The 25,636-nt window shown below is 38.9% G+C and overlaps 1 long non-coding RNA gene across 1 annotated transcript in view; it reads right to left on the bottom strand.

Annotated features, from left to right (window-relative positions):
* LOC124153251 overlaps positions 1–25,636 on the bottom strand; it is a 182,549-nt gene that overhangs the window by 113,144 nt on the left and 43,769 nt on the right. The window lies entirely within an intron of this gene.

The raw sequence follows: 25,636 nt of genomic DNA, 5'->3' as shown, positions 1-25,636 counted from the left end.
AGACTATTGGATGGATGGATGCGAGCTGTGAATCAATCCTTTAGCTGAGAGGTGATGCTCTCAAAATTGTTACTTTATCCGTCTAGTGATGAAAGCTATACAATACTTCCACCATTGTGCTTGAATGATTATGGAAAAGGAAGCAGGATTGTATTGGTGATATTTTAATAATGGAATTCTAACAATTCAATAAATGTTATTTGGTATTACCAATTAAATCTGAGTGGCTCAATTGTATCAGTTAAATTAAATATTTTCACCGACGAAATTGGATGAAATGTGAAAAATTAAATCCATAAAATCATATTCTAATGCAAAGGTAGACTACTTACTGAAGAGGTAATCGAAAATCAATATGAAGAGTAAATTCTCGGATAAATTGGAGTTTGGACATCAAAGCCAAGTAAAAATTACTTTGACGATTAATTTCATAAATTTTGAAGCTTATATCGCACGTTTTCTAAATTTTTAAAATCAATATATCTCATTTTTTTTTACTACAATACATGTCGTGACAAGTTTTATTTACATTGAATGTATAGCGATGGATTCCACCTGTCGTTTTTTTTTGGTGATGATAAAAATATTCCTGTTATTTCAGTAACATTTATACCTGTTCATAGCATCATATTATTGCTTTAAAAACTTATAAAAAATATTTGATTACATTCATTAGTACAGGTGCTATACAATAAATATTGCTTTCATGAAAAAGAAAAAAAAACATCGACTTTCCTTTCGCTTACGTCGGTACATTTTCCTCGCTTTAAAAAAAGTTTAGTGCGATAAAAATATTAAATTTTAGATTTATCAACTTGAGCTCCTGTGCATGTAATTTAAAGGGCAATCAATTCCTCCAGTAAAGTCAAAGATTGATGATAACGTCGTAATTCATGCCCTTGAATTACTTATCACTCCTCACTGACCCACAGTTCGTGTGAAATTATGTCCGGCGGCAATTGATAAATGTCCACCATTTAGCCTTAAATTTACTCGATTCACCCCTTGGCGTGTCACGTTCCTCACGCAAACTGTCCGACCCACCCACCGGTGGCTAATTTCAACAAGTGCTTTCAGCCACTACGACCGAAACATCTTGCACACTTCGTGACACAACGACAGCGCTTTTAAGATAGTCCCGATGAAAAAAGGAATAACGAAAGCTGCGAGATATGTAGGCCGTGGCATACATGTGATTGTGTTGGGCCGCTTCAGACACGTGTAACTGATTAACCTATTTTGATACTGAATGTGGTATAGAAAGAGAACGACAATCCAAACAATTGAAGTCGCATAGTCAAATTGGTATGGCTACGATGGAGAATTTTTTCCTATGATTAATAGAATTTTTTTAAATAATTTGTTTCCATACTCAAATTTCACTCACGAAGTATGAATGGTATGTGGTTTAAAAGTATTTTGTATACGGCATACTCGGACCAACCTTGTACTTCGTTAGATTTTCTTTGAGGTCTCTGTTTTGGCAACGAGCAGGCAGAGGGCAGCATCGAGCAAAATATTTGGATATGCGGTATCTGCATGGCAACGAATATTGTGCGCAACTAATTGCGGTAGCTTTGAAAATAAATGAGAAAATATCACTTGGCTTCAGTCCCTAATTTCTTCACATACGGTGGATTTAGAGACAAATTTACGACTTCGGGTATTAAAAGTCAAATGATGTATTTATAAGCGTACAATGCAGCTAGAAAAAGTCAAATTGCATTCCTAAACGGGAAGATGAATATGGAATATTACATTGAATTTTTGTAAATGTGTTTGGATACCAAAGATGGTGTAAAATTTAATGTTTAACATCAATTTTCAAACGTTTTAATCTCAGATGCAGAAATCGATTAATAAAAATTGTACTTGAAGATGAACTGTAAGAAATAATAAAATTAATACACCTTATAAGATTCGAAATAATTTTTATTTATTATAAAAATTCAAATACGGCAAAAATAATTGCTAAAGATTGATATAATATTATCAAATTCGCCAAACAATGAATGGTACATATAATTAGTCTTCCACAGTGGGAGCTGTAATCTTGGATAAGAATGTTTTTACCGTCCACTGATGAATTTATAAAATTTTTTGATTGGGCACGACTGTCCCCATGATTAATAGGTGGGTGTTGCGTGACTCAAAGTATCACAGGCTTTGAGATGCCCTCTCGACATTTCTAACGCGCTCAGAGCATGTAAAAAGGTCGTTAGATTTTGAAACATTATTCAAGCCACCTAAATAATAAACACTATCTCGTTTATGACCTTGGACTTCTAAGCTCCTGGGATTAAAATGATAAATCTCGAGAAGTACCATTTTTCATATTAGATATAAGTACGATTGGTAATTTTTAAAACAACTACGTAGCTCTTTGGAATTTTTTTTGCCATGAAGTACAACTACACAATTTTATGCTCTGTTATTTCAACTCTATTTTGATATAAAAACTTATGAATGGAAAATTCTCAAGGTGTCAATTAATAACATGATAAGTCGTTTGCTTTTCCTTAAGCTACGATGATCGCCAGCAACATGTTGCCGCTCGGAGCTACCTAGCGATGTTAAGGAAGTGCCTGAATACCAATAAAAATCGCCGAGATGCTGGGCGAGAAATTTCCATGGAGTGATGACGTTTCCATCTATCCCAATCGAAATAGAGAGCTACGCACGGGCAACATTAAGAGAATTTTGGCGGGAACACCTCATTGAAATTCTTTCTTGATGCTTAAAACGAGTGCATGTGTTACGTGTAGGAATATGTATATGTTTTACTTAATAATAAAAAAGTATTGTAAACAACTCATTTATTTTAATGCAAGCCGTCCCAGGCAGCGCCATTTTCTAGGCCTGTAACACTGAGCTGCCGCAATCCGGGCTTACTCTATGAACATTTCAAGTTGACAGTGTAAGTTTTATGCGTTTTCTAAAATCAATCATTTCATGCAATTTAAATTCCCCTGACGTCTTTGGAAGTAGACGCATGATGGCAATTTTAGCGAGTGGAAATAAACGGCGACAAACACGTAAGACACCCTGCGCAATCTCAGTATTCACATACGTCAAGATCAGTTTTTTTGAAATGGTGATGATATAAATTAGGATACAGACGACACCCGATGGAAGTGCGCATGCGTAAAAAAAAAGGAAGAGAAGTACCGACCGTCTCGACCCGAACACAGAACTCAATCGCACACGCCGCCGTTGCAACCAATGGGCGATGCTCTTTGACGTCAGGACAAGGAAGACAGCGGAGAACGGCAGTCCAGAAATATGACAGCTTTTCGATGAGCGAGAGATGGGTGCGCATAGGAATGACTCAGGTCATGAAGCTGAAGTCTCTCCGAGGAAGGTGGTGGCTCTCTCGTAATTGAGGGGTTGACAGAGGGAGGTCGCCTTTAAGGTGGTGGCGGAAGCAGCACAGGACGCCATATTTCCTCATCTGCTCTCCCCCGCTGGCAAATGGTGCGGAATGGATTGATGTTGAAGGGGGATGGTGTGAGGGGAAGGATTCGGGCGGTAAGACGGACTCTGCTGGAGATAAGGGCGCTGTGCGGGCGAACCCCGATAATTGGACGTTGCGCTCTCAGAAATCGTCCCGTTCCTTTTCCTGGATCATCATCCCATGTCGTAGGGAGCCATCGCTCAAGAACCGGCGCCGATTTGCCAAGCACTTCCTTCACATAGCTCATCGCTCCTTTTCCAACAGACTGGTATAAATTTCATGGCGCTATGCTAAATCTTCAGGAATATTTCGGAGAAAGACCAGGAAGTATATGATTTGAAAATAAACTTGTCCTATAAAAATTTTATCGACTACTTAGCTATTGCCGAAGACATTATTTTATTCATTGACTAACTATTATATTTTCAAGTATCGCTACTATCGCGTTTTTCGTTTTTCTTCGCCTAGATCTTTCTTAAGATAAATCAAGACATATTGGTTCACTTAAAACATTATACATTTATAAGGTTAGGCTAATATTGCAAAGCGACCATACTTCCAGCTGGTGAGATTTCTCAGTGAAATGCAAACAGGGGCGTTTCTGCAGATGATAGACTTTCAGAAAATCTGATGCTACAATTTTTCGGTACCTACTGACATTATGCTAACTGCAAGGCAGTGACATAAAGCTGTGCTATGTCCTTAGTCTGGAAGGATTCACACGGTAATCGCCATTTTTCCATGCAGAAATGTTTGCTTCCTTCAGAGGAGACTTGAGTATCAAAAAATATACCCAAACTTCCATCAACCTACAGACCATTACCAATTGGGTGTGCTAATTCCGGCGGTAACATGATAGACTTCACTCAAGTATCAGACCCATCCTTGACTTTACTCTTTCATATCAATACCTTTCGAGAGAGAGATGGTTAGAAATATGAAGCCATCTCACCGAAACCAGATCCAAGTACGTCCTTATATAACCCTGTAAAAAAGCCTGGCATAAAATCTATTAGACATAGAGACTGCGAAGCAGAAATTCTCATTCCAATTATGCGTCTTTATAGAGAAGTTTTTTTCGAAACTTTGGCTGAATGGCTTTTCATCCCAGCCACATGAGTTTTGAGGATGTCATTTTTTACCATGTATAATATTTTCCAATGTGATCATTATCTTGGGAAGTTGTACAGAACTGGACATTCAACGTGGCCCAATTTTTGGATCTAGGTATGATTCAAGCCGTAAGTGCTCTCAGAAGAGGAAGGAATGGGTAACTACATGGAGTCACATCGGGCAGAAATAATGAAAACGCGGGCCTGTGTATCGCCATGATCACAACGGCAAGAAACTATGCACGAATTAAAACGAAACATTTTCTCCACCCTTCAACACTCGAGGCCTCGCGTGTTCCAATTTGGGTCGGCGAGCTTAAATTATTTTCTCCAGCCAGTTTTCGCGTTGAAGCGGTGATTATTTTCAATCTAGGGGAACGAGGGGAATCATGCGGCTGGGTCACTCGCTAATAGACGCGGACTCTAGGCCGCAATAGGGGTTCCCCCGGCAAATGCACCGAGATTCTATTCCCTGATATGGGAGCAATGGGACGCCCCGGCTGGAGAGGATATCACTATATTCCCACGGGAAAGGAAAAGCGCTAAGGTTTCGCCGCCTCGACGGGCGGAGAAATATATAAGCAAGTGGAGCGTTGTGGAGGACGGGAATAACAAAAGGAGGTCACACAAGTGAGATACGTTTAGGTGGGAGGAAATGAAATACAATCGTAATGGTCGGAGCGAGAATTTCCTCGGACAAAGTAAAAAAGGGGCGTTTTCTTTTTTTACGGTCAGGTCGTCGGTATATGTGCGTGGAGGTGGGAGGGAAGTTTTTCTTTTTCAGAGTGGAGAAGATGATGATGATGATGTGTGTCTAGGGAAGTGAGTGGTGTGAAATATAGGGCCTTTGGAGGGGAAAAAGAAGCGGTGTGGGCGCATTGCTCGTTGGAGTCGAATGAATTGAGATATGGCAGGCATATATAGAGGCACATATGGACCTGTTTCTTCGCGGAAATTTGATCTCGGTTGAAGAAGTGAGTGATGTGGATGAAAAAGGGAGCCCAAAAGGTTCGCATGATGTTCCTACCAGCAAAGTTCTTCTTTAATTTCGTCGTTCTCCTCTCATTATCATGTTATTACTCATACTAAAATATGAAAAAGATGTCAAGCCGTAATTATTTATATTTTAATTTTATTTTTACTGGTAATTTTTTGTCCATTTCAGAAACATTTGCTCCAATACTTAACTCTACGTTTTGCCTAATTTTTAAGAAAAGAGCTATTCGATCCCGTTGAAAATACTGCACCTTAAAATGAAATGACATCGCTAAATTTCTGTAAGGAATAATATATGCTCATGATTTCAATTACATCGCATCATTTCCTGTGAAATTTTAAAATTTTCATTCCTTTATCGACAAGTATTCCTCATACTCATGGCATTCATTTGCTATTTTTAAATTACCATGCAGTTTCCTATTGCACAATTACCTATCAACTTTAATTGATGCCATTCACTGGATTTCTATGCATTGGGCAGGGGTTTACTTTCATTAAAATTAGTGACTTATGTACACATAAAATATACGCATTTAGTGGTACATTTTAAAAATGTTCAAGCCTTCCTTATTTCCTTATCGATAAAGTATGCTTGAACGACAACGGCAAAAAAAACACTGAAAGCTCTTGAGGAAGCTATGTCAATATTGCTAATAAAAGTTGTTCATTAATAATCTCACTATTTTTTTAATCCCCACCTCTAAAATTGATGATTTCTATCAATTCTTGCAAGATGCGCAGCCGTCAAGTGCTTCGTAGAAGCAATCCTGTTCAGCGCTCATAATTACTTTCCAAAATTATCCTTCTCATGGATGACCGGAGAAGGAAGAGGCAATGCAGGGAGTAAACACCAAGCTCATGCACCCGTGGAGTGAGCATTGAGTGAAGAGCAAGTGGGGAGCGGTGGGGAGGTTGAGACGAGGGCCAGCGGAGCGTCAACAGGCCCGAGACAAACTCAGCGCCCACGCCCTCTCGCCTTCACATTTGCCATCGGCTGGCCTTTCCCGCCCACCCACCCCTTCTCCCATACCCTCTGCTTGCTTCAAAGCGGCAGAATAGGGTAGTGGGGGAGACGAGTCTCATGTGAAACTGAAGGATGGGGTAATAAACTGCATTGAGAGATGAGAATTAGAGACAAGGGAGTATTTGAAAGAAGCCAACGCCTCCTCATGCCTATGCGCTTGAACTGACTCTTGAAGTGACTCTTACAATGATATCGTCTCGTGATTGGGAGTAGATGAGAAAGTAATGACCGTGAGGAAAGAAAACGGCTCAAGTGTGAACGTGGTCCTGGATTTCAATCATATCGCTGCTTCACCCTATTATCAGCAGGGCATGAAAAATAGAGCTCCGTTAGGCTCCGCTTAGGGAATGAAATACCAAAAGTCAATATTGCAAGTAATTTGCTGGGTAGAGTTGCAGTTAATAAATTTATAGTTTCTCACATTTTACTGCAAAAGTAAGTTTTTAAAACGACCCTGAGAGAAATATTTATTTCATACTCTATAAATATTGGCCCAAAGAAGAGAGGGGGAGAGGTGGTTTATAATGTAGACTACTAAGTTACTAAAGGCTTAATCGATGGAAGAGGAAGGCCAGGGACTGAAAAAAACCTTCATTATTTCTATTTTCACTTTGGGATGCATACATTGATCAAAAAACTTAATCCTTAAATATAGAAAATCATTAGAGTGGATGATGACTCACCCCGGGGGAATTCTCAATGAACTTTAATAACATCGTAATTGAAAACGCCAATTAAAACGGAAATTATCTAATTTTTTCTCCGAATCTTCAATAAAAGCATATCAAATATATACTTTTAAATAGATTTTCAAAACACTAGTCTGGTTAGGGAGACAAAGTAAACACCTAATGTTCGTGAGAAAATATTGCAATTATGATAAAATATTCATGAACGCGAAGGAACTTATCAGGTTTTCCGTTGAAAAAATCTTCATTTAAGTAGGGTGACCCTTACAAGAAGGAGATAACCATTGTAAGCTCCGCGATGCTACCCCCGCTTCATATTCCAGCTCTCATTCCCTGGACGACATTAAGGAAGAGAAGGTCGCAGGCGCAAGCAAGCGGGACTGAAAGGGGTCGTTGGGTTTGAGGCCGGATGAGACGATAAACGAGTCCAAACGTCGCCCTCGTCTGAAGAGTACTGCCCTCCGGGGGCATAACATCGTGGGAACAGAGAAAAATACTGAGAGAGAGAGAGGATGTTATTTGAGAAAAACCTAGACGGGCGGTGAGGTTGGGGAACTGTTTTCCACGCTTGAGATTTTCATGGTGCTCTCCTCTCAAATGGCGACCGAAAAAAATGGTAAATGAGGACGGGCGAAGACGCTTCCGTGCCAGGGGAGCGCGGAAATATGGGGTGAGGGTGTCCAGAGGGTCGCAAAGCAGTCGGCGCGGTTGGTTGAGGAGGACACGCTGCTAGCGGCGGGAAGGGACCGTGTCTCCGGGGAGGCGATGAACATTTCGTTCCCAGGGTGGCGCGAGGGGAGGGGAGGGAAGGTAAAGAATTTCTAGATATGTTAGGAAGGGAGTGGCGTTAGCTACGGGCGGTCAGATGGATGATCTGGGATGGGATGGCATCGCTTAGCCGTCGGTAGCATACGGGTTGCTCTGGGAAGGTCGTAACAATCTGGTGGACGCACCTAAGACGTTTGATCTGTAAAGCAAGGCGTATAATGTGTCGTTTACCGATAGAGAGAAGACAACTTCCACTTATTATGCTTGCATTTGTGGATAAATCGGAAAAAGTTTCTTTATCCTTTTTTGGCGAATCTATTTTTCTTGCGATTGGACGTTGAAGTTATGTACCTACATCTGATTTCGACGCTCGACTTTGACTCAATGATGAATAAAAAATAAATTCGTGTTCCAAAAAATGATAAGGAGTTCAAAATCTAGGCCTAAATCAGTAAAATTGAATAATAAATGGATTATTTATCATTCTACATTTAGTACTGGGAGTGGACAGCATAAGCATGGAGCAAAAGTACTCGTTCAATGAATTAAATTCTAATATGGATACTTTCACTGTAATTAAAGAGCTTTATTGTGTCCGTGATGTATCCCTAACTCCAATAACGCTTCAATATTATATCCTTGATGTATTTACAACGAAATAGCAACCAAGGAAATACAATATTATTTAATTAAGGAATTGATAATATTATATAATATTAATTAATTTTGGTTGACTTATAGCTTAAAATAACTATTTTTGAAGGGCATCCATGAAACGGAAGAAAATTTTCAAGCATTGATAATTTACGTATCTCACACTCTTAAGAATAATTTCTGGCTACACTATTGGTATTGATATCGCAAACTCTATATTTTATGTATTGCGAAAGAACAGGGAATGAGAGGCAAGAAAATTTAAGGGGAATGAAGAAGCATAAATGCCTCCGTACGGTCGGCGAAGAACTCCGCTTCGGTCTCCTCTCGGAACGCTACGATATAGAAGTCCTTCCTATCTTGATGAACTGAATGCCAAGAAGAGACATGAAAATGACTATTTGAAAAGAATGAAGACATCCCATGCGCCATCAGATGGAGTAGGCACAGGACATGGAGCCGCGGCACGGAATTACTCAGAAGCCTTCGGCGCAATTATGGAGCGACGAGAAAAATTGAATGACACACACAAACACACTGCACACAACGCACCGCGAGTAAATTGGACGGAAAACAAAACAGTGTCAACAGAGGGTCAGTTAGAGGGTAGAACTAATTTATTAAGCCGTAGCTGTTGCTGCCCAGACGGGAGGCACATAGCTGCTTATTGTGCAGTTCATTCTTTGTGACATCTCTAAGAATGCTTTATGACAACACCGTACACATTCATGAAAATGAACACTTCTTTTGAACTCATTACTCTGTATGATAGCAGAATTTGCACATTTCTATGGATCAAACAGTAGATTACGAAAAAAATGAAACTACTGACTGTGCGCGTACACTATTGCTTTAGTAATTATTGGAAAGTAAATTTAAAAAATTCCTGCCCGAACCTTTGCAATTTTAAATGAGAGAAAGGAGGTCAATGAGAGAAATTTCTAAAAAAAAGTCTTTAAAAGTTTTCTATTGTAATATTTGCTGCCTGTTATAATTGCATCGACCACTAACGTTGGAGGAAAAATGATCTCCATAGGTGGACAAACATGCACTACTTTGACCATCTTATTTAATATTTTACTCTTCAGCATGAAAATCAGAATTACATGAGCATTTTTTTATTGCTCAATAAAACCAAATGGTCAAAATTTCTAGTTATTTTCGCTTTACTCAAAAACCATAATGCCCTCCTTTACCGTTTAAAATTCCTAAAAGGAAAGAATATACTATAGCAGTGCAATCAAAATAATTTGGATGCATTCATGTCTGCTCTGCATATTCTATATCTGTTTAAACAATTCATTTTCTCAAATATTCACCTGTGCTGTAGAGACGACGCGTGCGTGCGTGAATTTGAAGTTGAATGGAATATTAAATGGCGTTCCAAACATAAATTAGTTAACAACGATCAATTGTTCAAAGCCCACTATGAAAACTGGTGCATTTGTTTGGCTGCTTTTTAAGGCACGTATTCCCGGCAGAAGATGGATTTAGCGTGGGCCATGTATCGTCCACGGTCAGTCAAATGGCGGTTCCAGCCCACGCAGAACACCACTCAAGAAGCTATCGCAATATTTCATGCGATCATCCCGCTGTGATGGGAAATTGAGTGAAATGATGATAAATATTAATCAATTTTTTCCGTGATCGATTATATGGGAGGATACTAGCATCTGATCTTCCCCGGTTACCAAAAGAATTAAATAGTTAATATATCTCCGTGCAGGTTAGAGAAAAAATATACGGTTATATTAGAGATAGAAGGAAGTTTGAGAAACAAATAATTAATGTACTGAAGATAATATTGCTTCTTGGTAATGAATTTCAAATTCAACTTGGAGTAAATTAAGTGAGACACCTTCTTAATGTTCCTTAAAGAACACTAGGGATAAATTTTGGTATTATATTCTTCGCATTTAATGCCGATAAGGATCCATTATAGCACCTAATTTTGAAGGAAACTCACGGAGCGTGAAATTTGACCATGCTTCAATCAACAATAAAATTCGGCCATGACGGCATAACAACTTGAATCTCTTGATTACAAAACTAACTTGCGTTGGGCACTATCATAATAATGGCACAGGCATAATATTGTATTATTAATGAAACTGGTCATGACATGTATTAGTCCGGAATATTTTAGCCCAAGTGACCACAAGATGATTGAGCGTCAACTGAGTTGTATATCTTGTATACTGCTCAACAGTACCTTTCAAATATACTGGAGGAGGCAGAAATGTATCCGAAGAGATGCACATATTTCTGCTGACAACGATGTAGTGAGATAGCCATATCCCCTTCGAAACTCAATTTCAAGTCAGGAACCACAGGAAGCTATGCATATCTCAATGTTGTTGGACTGGGATGGATGACTTATGGAAGATATCTGGCTGTTCATCGTAGTGAGATCTATGAAAATGAGACTGCGAGGGTTTTTGAAGGAGCATAAGCTTCTCAACAGGCAAAAAAGGGATAAGCACGAAGATACAGAATTTTCTTGTAAGAAAGGGAAAGTTTACAAATAAGATGTGAGGCCCACGATGGCTTAATTTATGGAAAAAAATACGCTTTGTAGAAATGTGAGCATAAAATGCATAGAATAGAGATGAAGATCTTTGAGATGTTAAAACATCACATCGGCTGTGTCACGCTAAGTTATTCGACTATTAAAAAACGTTGATGGAAGACCATACCTTGTAAAATTCCGTTGAATTGAGGTCTTTTATTGCGGGTTGTAAACAGCAAGATTGGGTAATAATTTCTAAATTTGATTAACGTGGATATATTTACCCAATTGTTACCCGAAATACAAGTTGAACCGAAGGAAGTCAGTTAACATTGACTTAATTTAGGATTTTTTTAGAACTAAAAAGCAATTTAATATATAAATTAATGTGGCCAATATAGGCCACGAAACGTCATCTAAAATTAACTTCGACGCAGATAACCCGAAAACAATAGAGAGATCTCCAAAGAGAGCCCTTAAGAATTGTATAAGATATATTAATTTAAAATTTTTATGTGCTAATCATGTAAATATAGGCAAATTTTGTAATTCGATATTAAAATTTTAAGGAATGATTCCACAAGCATCAGATTTTGATCTAGGATTTTGGAAAATGAAAATAGTAAAACAATTACTTAAGATTATATTTCAATTGGTAATCCTCATAATACATACACTTCACCCCATGCAAACTTATATTGTCCAAAATAGTATTATTTCAGAAAAATTCTTATCATGGATATGTTTAAATAAAATTCCGAATTATTGAAACAAATTCAATGTTCTTGATGGATTTCGTGTTGAACTTTCATGTTATTTTCTAATTCATACTAAATATTTCCACCCTTTTGTAAAGCTTTCAATTAAAGTGAGCAGCAGGGGTCCATTATCATTATCAAACATTTATATCAAGACCGTTGGTAGCATTTTCAGCTCTGAGGTTTATATTATTTATTTTAAATTTTATGTTCAGATTTTACTTCAACCGAGTTCATTAATTAATAATATTTGTTTTAATCATGTACCTCTAAGCTCATTGACGGAAAACCGACGCTTTGCTGTTTATAGGAGAGAGAACAATGTAATCTACTTACAAACCCATGATAGGATTGTATTTCGAGCTTTAAAAGCCAGATCCACGCACGAACAAGCCTTCATCTCCTTCTCCTCTTGCTGTGTAAACATATTGATGATGGCGTGTTGAGCGAAGCAAATGAGCCGGGCGAATGGCTTCCAGTGGAGTTGGCACGCGTGGAGCAGAGCACCCTTTTTTCTCTCGATAGCATCATTCCCATCATTAAGCCGTCCGCAGTACGACGCCGGCACCCTTGGACTTCATCACGGCTCCCCTGATACTTTATTCCAAGGACGGTCAATCAAATTGCACGCAAAATGCCACGTTTTGGAAGCAGTAATGCATGTCGAGCGGTAATATCGCGAGGCGATTTTCTTTTTTTTTTACTCCAAGAAGCGTCTCATTCTTACTACGCGAGCTTTATCTCCTTCATCCCATTGGCCGGGAGGAAAGACTCTTTCATTAGCGTCAATCGGTAAGGAGATTTTCTTTCTCTTTGCAAGAGAGGCGTCATTTCATTCATTAACTGCTCTCTCATTCTTATCTCCATCGCGCGCGGTCCTCGGCTGATTACCTACCTCGCGCGAAGGGACGAACATTAACTCGGGAGGGTAATCAATCATCGAGCAGGGGAAAAACAAATGACTGCCACTCTCCTCGGTTATCAAATAATGATCAGTTTGGTTGAATTACCACGGGATGGCGATTCTCTTCTTTCCCTCCTCTCCACAATCGTGGAATTCATCTGGGAAATGTTAGGGGAGTCTTCCATATAAGGGTAACCAATGAACTCAGATTGGTTTTGATCACACATCTATCATAATTCGCTGGTGAAATTAGGAACCGTCCAAGGCATTATTAAATCGTGTAACTGCACTGAAAAAAGAAGACCGAGCACTTCTATTTTAAAATTTGTTGCAACGGAGAAGAAATTTTTAAAAAGCTCCTTTAAGGACCAGGGTGATGGTCTTTCAAAACTTAAATTTTATTCATGTAAATACCACGCGGAAAACCTTCATAAAATCCGAGTTATTTTCAATCCATCCATTTACCTAAGAATTTCAACTAAAGGTGGGCGCTGCCGACACAGAAAACGAGTCCACGCGGTCTCTGACTCATCTGAAAATAGGATTATCTCTCTCGGAACATACTCGGTAACAGAATCTATGCCGAATATTAAATCGATACTGAATACCAATATAATGAATTTTATTATCACTCTTTTACGACGATATCGATAGAATTGTGTGAAATAGAAAATTTAAAAAGCCAAATCTCGTATTCTGAAATCATTTTTCCTCCTACACTGAGTGAATTCAAAACTATAATAAAACAAAATAATATTTCCCAATCATTAATCTCCTGAACCATTAATTTATCCGTGAAATCAATACGGCTAAAAATGTATCTATTTCAAAGACTCGCCGCATCCTGCAATGATGCAAAAGGCAGAGCAATTAGGGACACTTTTGAGGCGCCTCGTAGATCGTCCACACTCTCTCTGCGTTCGACCGAAAATATCTGGAGAGAAACGGATTAATTTATTGAATCTAATTCCTTGCAGGCACTAGAATTGGCCCTCTTTTGGAACCTGCGTTAGAATTGGTCTTCATTTGGAAATTTAATCCTTTAGTCAATTCAACTATTTGGGCAGCACATTAGAGGAAAGCGGACACAGTAGCAAGGACATCAGGAAACGAATTGCATTAGCAAAGAAGGCTATCATGAACAGGAAGGAGCTTCTGAGAGGATCGCTGTGTAAGAGTTTAAAGAAAAGGTTAGTGATGAGTTTGATCTGGAGTTTAGCTCTCTACGGTGCGGAAACGTGGACACTGAGGTAAGAAGACGAGAGAAGATTGGAGGCATTCGAGATGTGGGTATGGAGAAGAATGGAGAAAGTGAAATGGACGGAGAGGAAAAGGAACGACGAAGTGCTGGAGATGGTTGGCGAGGAGAGGCAGCTTTTAGATGAGACACGGAGGAGACAGAAGGTATGGATGGGAGGAGTACTTAGCGGGGAGGGGATATTGAAAATGGTATTAGAAGGTAGAATGTTAGGGAAACGAGGGAGGAGAAGGAAGAGATTAGGATTTTTAGATAGATTGAAAGGGAGTAGGCCTTACAGTGAATTGAGGAACGCAGTGCTGGAAGGAAAGAGAGGCTCCCATATCACTTCTTTAGTACTCCATGGAAATCTACCTTAAAAGGTAGAATACTATAATATAACCTTTAGTCATCCTACGCTACATTCGAGTCTTTAGGTAGGCCTGCAATCCTTTCACTCGCGGAAGTAGCGATAAAAAACGGAACGAGGATGACTCCACTTTCTCTGTTGCTCATTGCAAAGAAATGAGGTTCTTCAGGCTATAAAGCTCGAAGCATACCGAACGTAGTTTGATTACAGGAAGGAGTTACATGAAACAGTTTTGGGAAGGAAAGAAGGTGTTTTCAAGTTGGAGATGGCTCAGTCGATAAAGAGATTGGTCATGAATGAATTCACGCTCTGCGAGAAAGGAAGGGAATGGTATTTTAGGAGCAGCGAATGAGAGGAAAAACCTTGGCAATATCGCCCCCTTCCCGGCACGAGAACTGGCAGACGGTGGGGAAGGGAAAAAAGGCAGATAATGCGAGGCAGTTTATTCGTCTCGTGCCGTCTACGACAAGAGATGGAGCTCAAGCGCTTCGAACGTGCTATTAGCAATCGAATAAGCCCTCAGGCTCCACGATGCCTCGTCCTCTATTCCTTCCTTCTACCATCTAACTCTTCCTCTCCCGAACCTCTCTTTAGGCCTGGTTACACGATACGTTAACCTTCAGCTCTAAATTATGTAAATAAAAAATTACTTGTTGATAGCGTCGTCAAGTACGTATCTCTGAAGAATATTTAATAAAAAAAAGTTCAAAAAGCCAGAACCATCGATTAAAATGTTTCACCGTTCCTTTTACATTGAATCGTTTTCTTTTTTTGTGTTAATTAATATTGAAGTGTAAAAAAATAACCGCTGAAGATAACGGACAAAGGTATGTATATAAGACTCCGGAAACGAGTCCACGAGTACAAGTTTGTTTCACAATGCATGAACGCGAGAATGCCAGAATGCCCCGTGAAACCGCCCAAAAAATTTGTCTCGTCATGCCTGTGTACATGTTCCGCTTCAGTCCTTAAAGTCGTTCATGCATTTAAACATTGCGAAACCCGGCCTTAAATTCCCTACTAATCCATATCCAAAGGATGCACTCCCCTCCGCTCGACCATTTCTTTTGGCTACATAATACTATTATAAAGTTATGCAATCGCACTGTAACTTTCTGGGTGATAAAGAAGACCTTTTACTATATTTTCCAATACTTCAAAGCTGAAATTTTATCCTCAGTATTTTCTCAGATCAAAAAAATTAACATTAAAAAAATTTGACAGGGAGGTTTCCTATGTACCCTCAAATTTTCACGGAAATAACTTTAGTTTTAAACGGATAATTCAAAAAGATAAAGTGCGGATGTTCGCATTTCTTACACTGGTAAATGTTAAAAAGCGTCCATCCTAAACACTGGAAAGTTTAAAATTATTTCTCTCACTCATTGTCAGTGGTCCAACCATAATGTTGTAATTTCTGGTTTATTTCCGGCGAACAATTGTTAAGGAATCCAAATTTGGATTCCTTAATCCCTGAGGCAATGGGCGAGTTGCACGTCGAAACGTCGGAAGGAGATATGGATGACCTAACCCAGAGTGAGACCCGAGAAATCTTCAACCCGAGGATAGAGCTCAACCCTGGCTTAGCCATATGCGGGTGAATTTCACACCTTCAGTGGAGGGGAGTCAGTTCCTTTCCCTTCGTTTTCAAATACTGTATCAACGTTTCTCTCGATTAGGGACTTTGATTTTTGGTCTGTACTAGCATGGGTCAAACCCCTTCTCTTATCTTCAACTATGCGACCTCCAATTTGAAATACATTTGAATACAAAATCACGGTTGTATACCAATGAAATTTTTGGAGAATAAATTGATGAGAATCTATCATACTGCATTAGCGTAAAAAAATTTCTATTATTTCCATCGGAGAGGTCGTTTTCCCATCAAGTAGTGGCGATAGCCCAAGATAGCAGCTATCGTCTAAAATAATTATCCATTTCTGAGTAATTTGGTAAAGAAAATCATAAATACGACATGGGTAGTACTTGGTATAAGTAATTCCCGACTGCTCCCTCCTCAGTCTTTTCCATCGCTGAGAGACCGTCTCCATTCTCCAATGCCACCGCCAAGGCAAGGAAAGGAAAGGACTACCAACCAAAGTCACATGCTGACTCAGTGCAAAAGGGACGAGATTCCAAGGGACAGCGGAAGATAGGGTGCGTCTTCAGAAGTAAGGATATTGAGGTCTAGCCAAACTGCTTAAAGCGGATAGCAAACCTACTTTGAGACTTTCCACGTCAAATATCACCGCGGTAAGATTTAATCTGCTTCAAATATAATTTTTAATACAAATGATATGAATTATTTGTGGCACCAATAACATTTGAATCAATATCATTTATTATATATATAGTGTTCACATGAAAGAAAATGTATGCACTCCAACAAAAACTGAATTTCACTGTCGATTGCTTTTTCACGTACATCCGTGGGTTTTAGACCGTCCAAGCGAGACAGTGCTCTCATTAAGGCTGACCTTTTCTATAAGCCCGACCGCGCCCTCATCATCACTCCTTCAACGGCTTAAGGTCGCTAATTTTTTCTTACTCCATTAGCAAAGCGTGATCAATCGAGTTGCCGAGGTTTTATGGCCCTTCTATTCATCTGAAATACCAAATCTGCAGTTACCCTAGAACTACCATGAGTGTTTTAATGTCATCTTCAAGACCTTCCTATCAGAAACTATTTTACTACTTAAAAAATTAGGCTAAAAACGTATACATAGAGGAAAATAAAATACAAATATAACAATATACAAGGCATCGCATTAAATTTGTTTTCTCTTATTAATGAAGAGATGTGCATTTTTGTATTACAACTGCATATTGATAAAAATAAAATGATCAGCTGATAAAAAATTTAATTCTCATGGGACAATAAAGTGAGTGAATTGAATCAGATTTCGTCAAATACTAGTGAAGTTATGGATAGCCTTTTCAGATTTTAATCCTCGTTCTTATTGGTTCTTATTCCTTATTTCCTGGTTGGTTTCCAGAAAAATCATTTTCTTTCGTTTGCTATGTGGAGGCTGTTTTGTGGAGGCGGGTATGCGTAATTATTGCTCCCGAGACATTTTTTACTTAACAGACGTCGATTAAAACCTCAGCCTGATTAGCGTATAACGGCGGGGGATGCGGAGCGTGGTGACGTTTCAATATAAACGCAGAAACTATCAGAAGATAATTTTTAATTGCTAAAATAGTTAAAGAAATAGATCTTCGATAGGTGCTCCGCTGGAGGTATTAGTCTGAAGAGATCCGGGGGAAATTTTAGTCATTGTTTTTTATCGGTGAAATCCACCATTGTTCGAAAAATAAGCCTCTACAATAAGATATTTTATTTCCATTTCTTTTTTGAACAAATAGCAAATTGCGTGAAAGGTAAAAAGGGTAATAAAAAGAAGTAGCGAAATGAACGGAGTCGCAATATTCCGATCAGAAATTAAATTTCACGAGAGCATCAACTATCCGGTGTCGTAGAGATCTTGAGGTCTCGTCCCCCACTGCATATGTCCATCAGACTGTGAATTATTTTTATACAAAGCCATGCCTCACTTTCAACATCATCTCCTTTTCTCTCTTTTCTTTCGCCGCTGAGTGGAGTCTACCGATAAAAATAAACGAATGAAGGTAAAAAAAAAATTCTCACGACCCTATTTTCTGAAAATCCATACCTACTGCAGGATCCTAATTCGTTCTAAAGAAGAACGTAAAGGCTGGCTAGATCGCCGATTGGTGGCAACCCACGCAAAAAATAATCGATTGAACTACTCTGAAACGATGATGCAGTGCCGGGTATTTGATAATTTTTAGAATCCGTCATAGGATGGGTAGCACTAGCATCAGCAGAACGCTTGGTTATTTCGCTAGAGGGAGATGAAACGATCTTGCCTCCACTGGATATTCAATAATGCGTTTTACAGGTCGCGGATCATCTGCACTTGAGCCATATCTGAATTCCGTGCTGAGCTACAAAAAATTCCAGGCGAATGACCATTAAAAACTATTTTTATTGATTGAAAGGATTGGGATAATAACACTAAAATCTTTCTGTTGTGCAAGAAAGGCTACACTATGGACGAAAATACTTCCGTTTGAAGGACAGGTGAATTTTTTCGAGAAGACACACTATTTCCTGATTGCAATGAAACTTTTTTTTAGTATATCGTGAATTATGCATTTATTATATCCAGCACCAGTACGATCGAAACCATCTTCTCCTAGGTAGTTAACATAAGATTCTTGGACTTGGACTCAGTCCTAGAAAAATTTATACATTTTCGCATTAACGTAGATAAAATAATGAAATTAGCAAGCTTAACTAAGTAGATGCGATGAAATTTCTGATAAAAATATTAAGGCATACATTCTGCTTGGTTTGAACCCGAAATAAGTTACCATTTTATGAATTTTACACTCTGATGAGATGTAATAGGTAAGCATAAAATTTTTAAATTTATCGGTGAATAAAAACTGGATTGGCACTAATTGCTCATTTTCAGACGTTACCGGGTGAAATTGCTCGATTGTGAAAAAAGTCAGCAAAATAAGTGAATTCCATGACTAATAAATTTCATTCGCGACCCACCTAGAATAAAATGTCGTTACTAAATTAGCAAATTTCGTTTCTATCCTCAAAAATACACTATTTATAATGTCGGTCTGTGATATAAGCATGCCAAATACTTCCCGCTGAGACATTTAATAATCTTGAAGCAGGAGAATTATACGTACCGAATGCCTATTTTGTCAGCCTTCCTCGAGAATAAAGCAGAAGAACGCAAAAAAATTACAAATATTCCGCTAGAGGACACTCCATTCGGCCACAAAATGTGCTTTCAAAAACCGCGCATTTTAAGCAGTTAACAAAAGTCACCACTTGCGTCGCTGACCGCAGAGCGATCCGAAATTTACTAATAAATAAGCCTTAATTACGGCTATTTACCGAAATTTATATTCGCGATGATGAAATCCATCCAAAACATAAATTTTAAATTCCACTCTTCACGCTTTCAAATATTCTAGAGCAAAAATTGAGACAAAATGAATCAAAATTCACTAACTCTTGGTTAACTATGTGGTATTCCATTATTTCCTGGATATAGACAGTTACTTATACCACTTATTTTATAAGAGCGTGACCCGGGTTTCAATGAGTAATCATCATCATCAGGCGCTAATTATTAATTATTATAGGCGCTGATTACTCATTGAAACCCGGGTCACGCTCTTATAAAATAAGTGGTATAAGTAACTGTCTATATCCAGGGGACAAAATGAATCACTTTGCATTCATCGCCGCGGTGGGGACATTTTTGAAAACCGATATTATAATGCGCTCGAAAACAACATAAATCAAGGTCTACGGGACAGCCTGGTGCTTCCTCTACATGGTATTCTAGAGAAGAATGCACCCTCTGAAGCAACAGTCGGGGGAAATCCTTTCCCTCGAACGCGCGGCGCCCGTGGAACGTGAGGAAAGAGACTACGTGATCCGAAATCACTCATCCCAGTTTCCTCTGACTGCCACCGCCGTCTCTCCTCTGCATTTTAAAATCGCAGCGGGCGGCGATAAAAGTAAAAAATCCAAAATAGTGGCGGTGCGTCGACCTCATCCGCTTACACGGAAATAATGGAATGGATTAGAGAGGACGAGAACGAAAAAAAATGTTAGAAGAGGACGACAGATTAAAAAATAGGGATTCTGCGGAATACTTACTTCACTTAACTTAGGTTAACTTAACCTTGTCTTAGTACGGTGTTGAGAACTCCTAAAGAGCATCTGTTGGTACGCAACAACTTAATATATCGTAAATCGACTTAGGGCAGCCATTATAGAGAAAATCTTAATGTTTTCCTTTAAAATCAACCACTACAAAGGAAGATATTTCGGTCTTTTGAGATGCACAAAAAGTTTTAAAAACTGTTGGTGGTTGCTTTCGGTAAATACTGCGTAGGTAATATTATCTACACTTTAAAACGTCGAGCAGATAATGCTACATAGGCAGGATTTCCCGAAAGAAACCACCAACATTGATAAAAGAAGCTGTGAAAATCTTCACACAAAAATGCATAAAAACTATCGTATATCCTCTAATATCGATTTCATCATTGATGCGCGATGAACGCCGTGATTGAAGGAAAACGGCATTAATATGTCTAAAATCGATGTCAAATTTGAGCTCCACATTCTTCTAACATAATGATATGGATATTAAACTTAAATTCCCAAAAAAATTACGATAATTAGAATTATTACACGAATGATAAGAGCTGATTTGAAATATCAGTCTGGTTCGCAAAAGGCAATTTACGTAAGCCGTAAACGTAAACGGAGCTGAAGGAATGGCAAATTTGTGAATGCGATGGAAAGAATATCCGGGAATGTGCGGGATGAAGGAGGAAGAAGATGAATGAAGTGTGGGTGAGTTAAGGGTGAGACGTCGACAATGGCGAGATGGGTGAAGCGGATGAAAGGGCACCACTTGGCGGCGCATGCGGTGGGGCAGATCGGCAGAGACACAATGTGGCGGCGGATGGAAATAAAATCAGACGGACGCGGAATCACAATGGGCGAGAATGTGGCGACGACACGGGGGGTGGGCGGGGTTATGGGTTGTGGGCCACGGGTTGCCTCCTGGCGGGGAGAAAGAGATGGACTGGATAATGGCCACCAAGGAGACCACGTTTAGGATACGTGTCGTGAAGGCAAGGACAGAGCATTGGGGAGAGAGTTGTGTAATATTCCTCGTGGGCTTGAATCGATTGAAAGAGAAAATCGAGTCGAGGAGGGATGTTGCCCAAAAGGGGTTTATACTTTCCGACTCGAACACGATTTGATTTTGCTATGTGTGCGAAAAAGGGAAGAATCAATCCACCTTTTATGAGTACTCTTTGTATTACTGAACCCCTACGTTACATAGATGATGAAGAAGGATTCCAACATTTAACGGAATTCCGAAAACCGAAAAACCTTGGCATTTTCATGTTCCCGTAAGGCTGCAGTAAACAATTTTACGGAGGCTTTTTAGAGTAAATAAAAATAATAAAATGACAACTTCTTTTGTGAAAAATGATCCAAAGTGCTCTAAAATCTCATTGGTATCATATTAATAATTTGAGCTAAAATACCATAAATAGTGTGGGCGTAAAAACATTTAGCACCAAACATTCCCTAATGACACAGAAGTCGTCAATCATATCTAATTCAAAGAATTAACAGATGTCCCTCCGATAGCTTCAATATGCACGATCTCATCCACCTGAGGTGTTCGCTTCATTTTCATTTTTTACTGAAAATCAGCCTACTATAATGTGAACTTATAAAGACATGAATATGCACTTGCATAATAGAAGCTTATCCTGAAATAAAACAAATAATTAGGAGCGTAATTTTAAAACAAATGAGTGTATTAGTTAACCTTCATCAGGATTCCCTCTGTTTCGTTTCACTAGAATGTTTTTTTTTAACTGAGAAAAGACCTAAAATTCGCGACGTAAATGATATTTCATTAGTCCTGTATCGTAGATTATCGTACATATCTTGATAAATTAAAATATCCTGTAAGCTTTACGTGTATCCTTTTAATTAAAAACAGCACACAGATGAACTGGTGATTCCGGTCTTTCATAAGCATAATTGCATTTCCGCGAGCTCAGTCTCGTAATTGTCGCAATATTAGCCGCCCCAGAGCTTAATCCACTGTGCTTGGATAAATGCGAGGGTCTCATATTTGTAGTCACGTGCGACCGATCTGGTTGCGCCATGTGTCCCGAAATTTGATCCGTCGCGCGTGCTTTGCAGACGCAAATTGTGAGAGGGGAAGAGGTTCTCACCCCGCTCATGAATGCAACTTGCGCGAGGAGAGAAAGTCCCTTTCTGAATGGATGGTATATGAGAAAACAAGGCCTACGCCCCTCGTTATATGGTGGGTAGTCGTCAGCTTCATCGAAGAGGATATGAGCGAATTTTTTTGTATTCTTTTTGTACTGCAAGGATTAGTCATACTTTTGCCAGGCGTGGACAAGGAAATACTGTGCTTGGATACATTAAAAGAGAAACTTACCCTATGCTTCGAACTGCAATTTTAGATTCAATTTGAAGTTGGAGTTTTCATTGCGATAATTTGGCAATACATTTGCCGAAAATTATGAAATAGAAGTTTTAACGGCAACTTTAGGCATAGAGTATGATAGTTTCTTAGTTTGCTGAACCCCGAAAGGGCATATTTATCATCCAGTATGATTTACGGCAACAATTTCCAAAAATTAATGCATAGGTTTTTTTATGAGTTAGCAGAAAGGTTTACGAGTTATTTGGTAGAAATAACTTTTATTTTCTGGTTCATATTCATTTCGAAAAAAATCTTAAATGAACTTTTAATTAATTGGAACATATAAAAGCATGCATCCCGATTTGTCATCACAGATGGTCGGTGGGCGTTCATGAAAGATTACAATTTTCTAGACCTCTCCGGACTCACTTCCTTTCTACTCTATTTAGTCAAGGAGTAAGAGATGAGTTTTTGCGTGAAACTGCGGTAACATTACATTTTAGAGCTCCGGGGGATCTCAGTCAAAACATTTCCTTGTGAAAACGTTAAATATCACTCACACGTTGCAAACTACTAATTAAACCCATTCAAAAAGAGTGGATATGGCTGGCGTCGAAATGAAGCTGCTTGAATAATCGTCGCGAAATGTTTCTTCAGAAGGATTTTTTTTAGCCCCACTCCGTCATTTAACGTAATATGTTATTTTAACAAATACTGTCGAGGTCGACTGAATGCGTATCAACGCTGCAACTATTGAATGAAATACCGCGGATCAGTTTCTATTCATCGATTTTGAGCTGAAAATGAAAAATTATGGACTGAATAAAGTTATTCTGATAAAAACTACATTGTAATTTATTAATTTGTTTTCGAGACGGCGGAATTTTAGCGATGGAATGACATTTCGGATTTCCCGTACTTTAGAGGTTTTTCTTTCACCGAAAATGTGAAGGCCCCCGTGCATCATGCTCTCTGTACGACTTATATGTACCTACTATAATACAAATGCTCCCAGAATGCTATCTGGAATGAAACACAGGAGAATGAGATAAAAATAAATATCATATGCTTTGGCTTTCGTTTTTGTTCCACAGATATACATTACCAAAATATGCAATCACAAACATATATCGATACTAATGAATTAATGAATACAAAATGATAAAAAAGGGCAACTCTTATGAGAGCGCATTACTTCCCACTCAGCCATTGTCACGACGGGTGACTCGTTTTAAATTACACTATCCACTTGAAATATTCAGGGTACTTAGAAAACTTTGTCAACATTTGCCAGTACTAATCACAAATTTGAAAATTTTACCTCCATATTCTCATTTTAATATTTAAGATACATCAGCTATTGATAGAGGATACCAGGAAATTCAAGTAAATTAAGCACAAAGTGAGTACTTCGTGGTGAAAAAAGACAGTGCGTCATAGAGGAAGTGGTGCGTTAAGCTCTTAAGAAAGCGGGCATCCACCTAATGGTTTTTAACACACTCAAACTCTACCAACCCTCGCCTTATCCCAGGAGGTCTGACTGTTCCACCCATCCCCCTGCGACCTTCTTTCCATTACCCTTTCGGGACTTTTTCCTTTTTTAACCCATCAACTCTCACATCCTCATTTGCGATCGTGCCACCAAATTAATTGATTACCTCTCCCGGTCGGAGTAGAAAATGGGAGTTTTAAAGGGTAGTTTTACCGACGTCGAGGTGATACGGGACTGAAGGAAGAGAAAAACTGTGACGGGAAGTGTAGAGGGTGATCAGTTAAAAAAAAATGGAGCGCCCGAAGAGAGGGTGGGACGATTTCAAGGGAGTAATCGATTCCTTTGGAGGAGTTGCAAGGAATAAAAAAAGAGGAACGAAAAAAAGTGACACGAGAGGCTAGCGTCAGCGTAGGCATCCTGATGGTAACCACGAAATAAGGATTGTATCGAGTATTCCTCTGTGCATAGTGGTCCTCCACTTGATTATCCCATCATTCCATCCTCCTATTTCAATGCTCTCATAGAATGACGAGCGAAAGAGGATACGTAAAGGCTAAAACAATACGATAGAGTATCTTTTTCTCACTACAATTTTTATAAATACATTTTTTTGTGAAAATTTTAACATGTAATGGCGGAATTTTGGGAAAAATAATAATTCACTACATGAAGGTGTCTCACACTTTTTACCCAATGACCTCTCCTAAGGTCTGCAAATTTTAAAGTAATAAAATACACTCACAGCCATTCATGACTAAAAGTAATATGTAAAACATTTTTTTTTCTAATTTAGGGGTTCTTACGCCTAAAAAATAGCGTAATACAGTAATTTATCAAAACGTAATTTGTTATCCTTTAAAGTTGCGTTGAATTGGTACAATATCACGTTGCAAGGTAATGCATTCATTAAAACAACTTTAGCGCATTTAGAAGATGAAACAACAGTTGAGGCTTGAAATAGTGTTAGATCAATAATATTTTGTTGAAAAATCAAATGTTCATTCATTTAAATTCGAGATATAACCGATCATTTAGGTGGCCTTAAAATACTTGTCCGCGCGGAATAAATAGATATTCTCTCCTATTGATTCGCCCAAGATTCTCTTTTCGCAAACCTCCCAAGTACGGTTCTATGAATTTCGCACAGCTCTTCTGCTTATCAACAGTTAGTATTAATAAATTCTTACACGAATCTGCATCCAGCTTACCTAGAGTGAGACGACCGAAAAAACATAAATTATGCCTGCCACTACAATTCACTCACGCTGTAATTCAACTCCACAATTAGTTAGAATAGGTGAAGGTAGGGCTCAAACCCGCAGCATTCGTATGCATTTTCATTCTTTCTGAGTGAGGGAACCGGTTCCACTCTTTGAACCACCCCGAACTTCGAGCGTTTTTACTTGGAGGTGTACTGTGCTGACTTAACTCGGTATTTGAACCCAGCACCCTTGGGTCAGTGGCCAAGCGCTCTACCCACTAAGTCACCACACTTCCTCACCGATTGGTGGCATGTAATTTCGTTCCGTCGCAGACGGATTTCCGTTGGGTGAAGCGGTCTAGGGGGATGAATTGCTGTATGTGCTTGTGTGTGAAAAGAGTGACATGGAGT

The sequence above is a fragment of the Ischnura elegans genome, chromosome 1 (genome assembly GCF_921293095.1).
Source record: "Ischnura elegans chromosome 1, ioIscEleg1.1, whole genome shotgun sequence".
In the NCBI taxonomy this organism is placed as follows: domain Eukaryota; kingdom Metazoa; phylum Arthropoda; class Insecta; order Odonata; family Coenagrionidae; genus Ischnura; species Ischnura elegans.
Note: the sequence above shows the minus strand (reverse complement) of the source record. Positions and strands in the feature narration are given on the sequence as shown.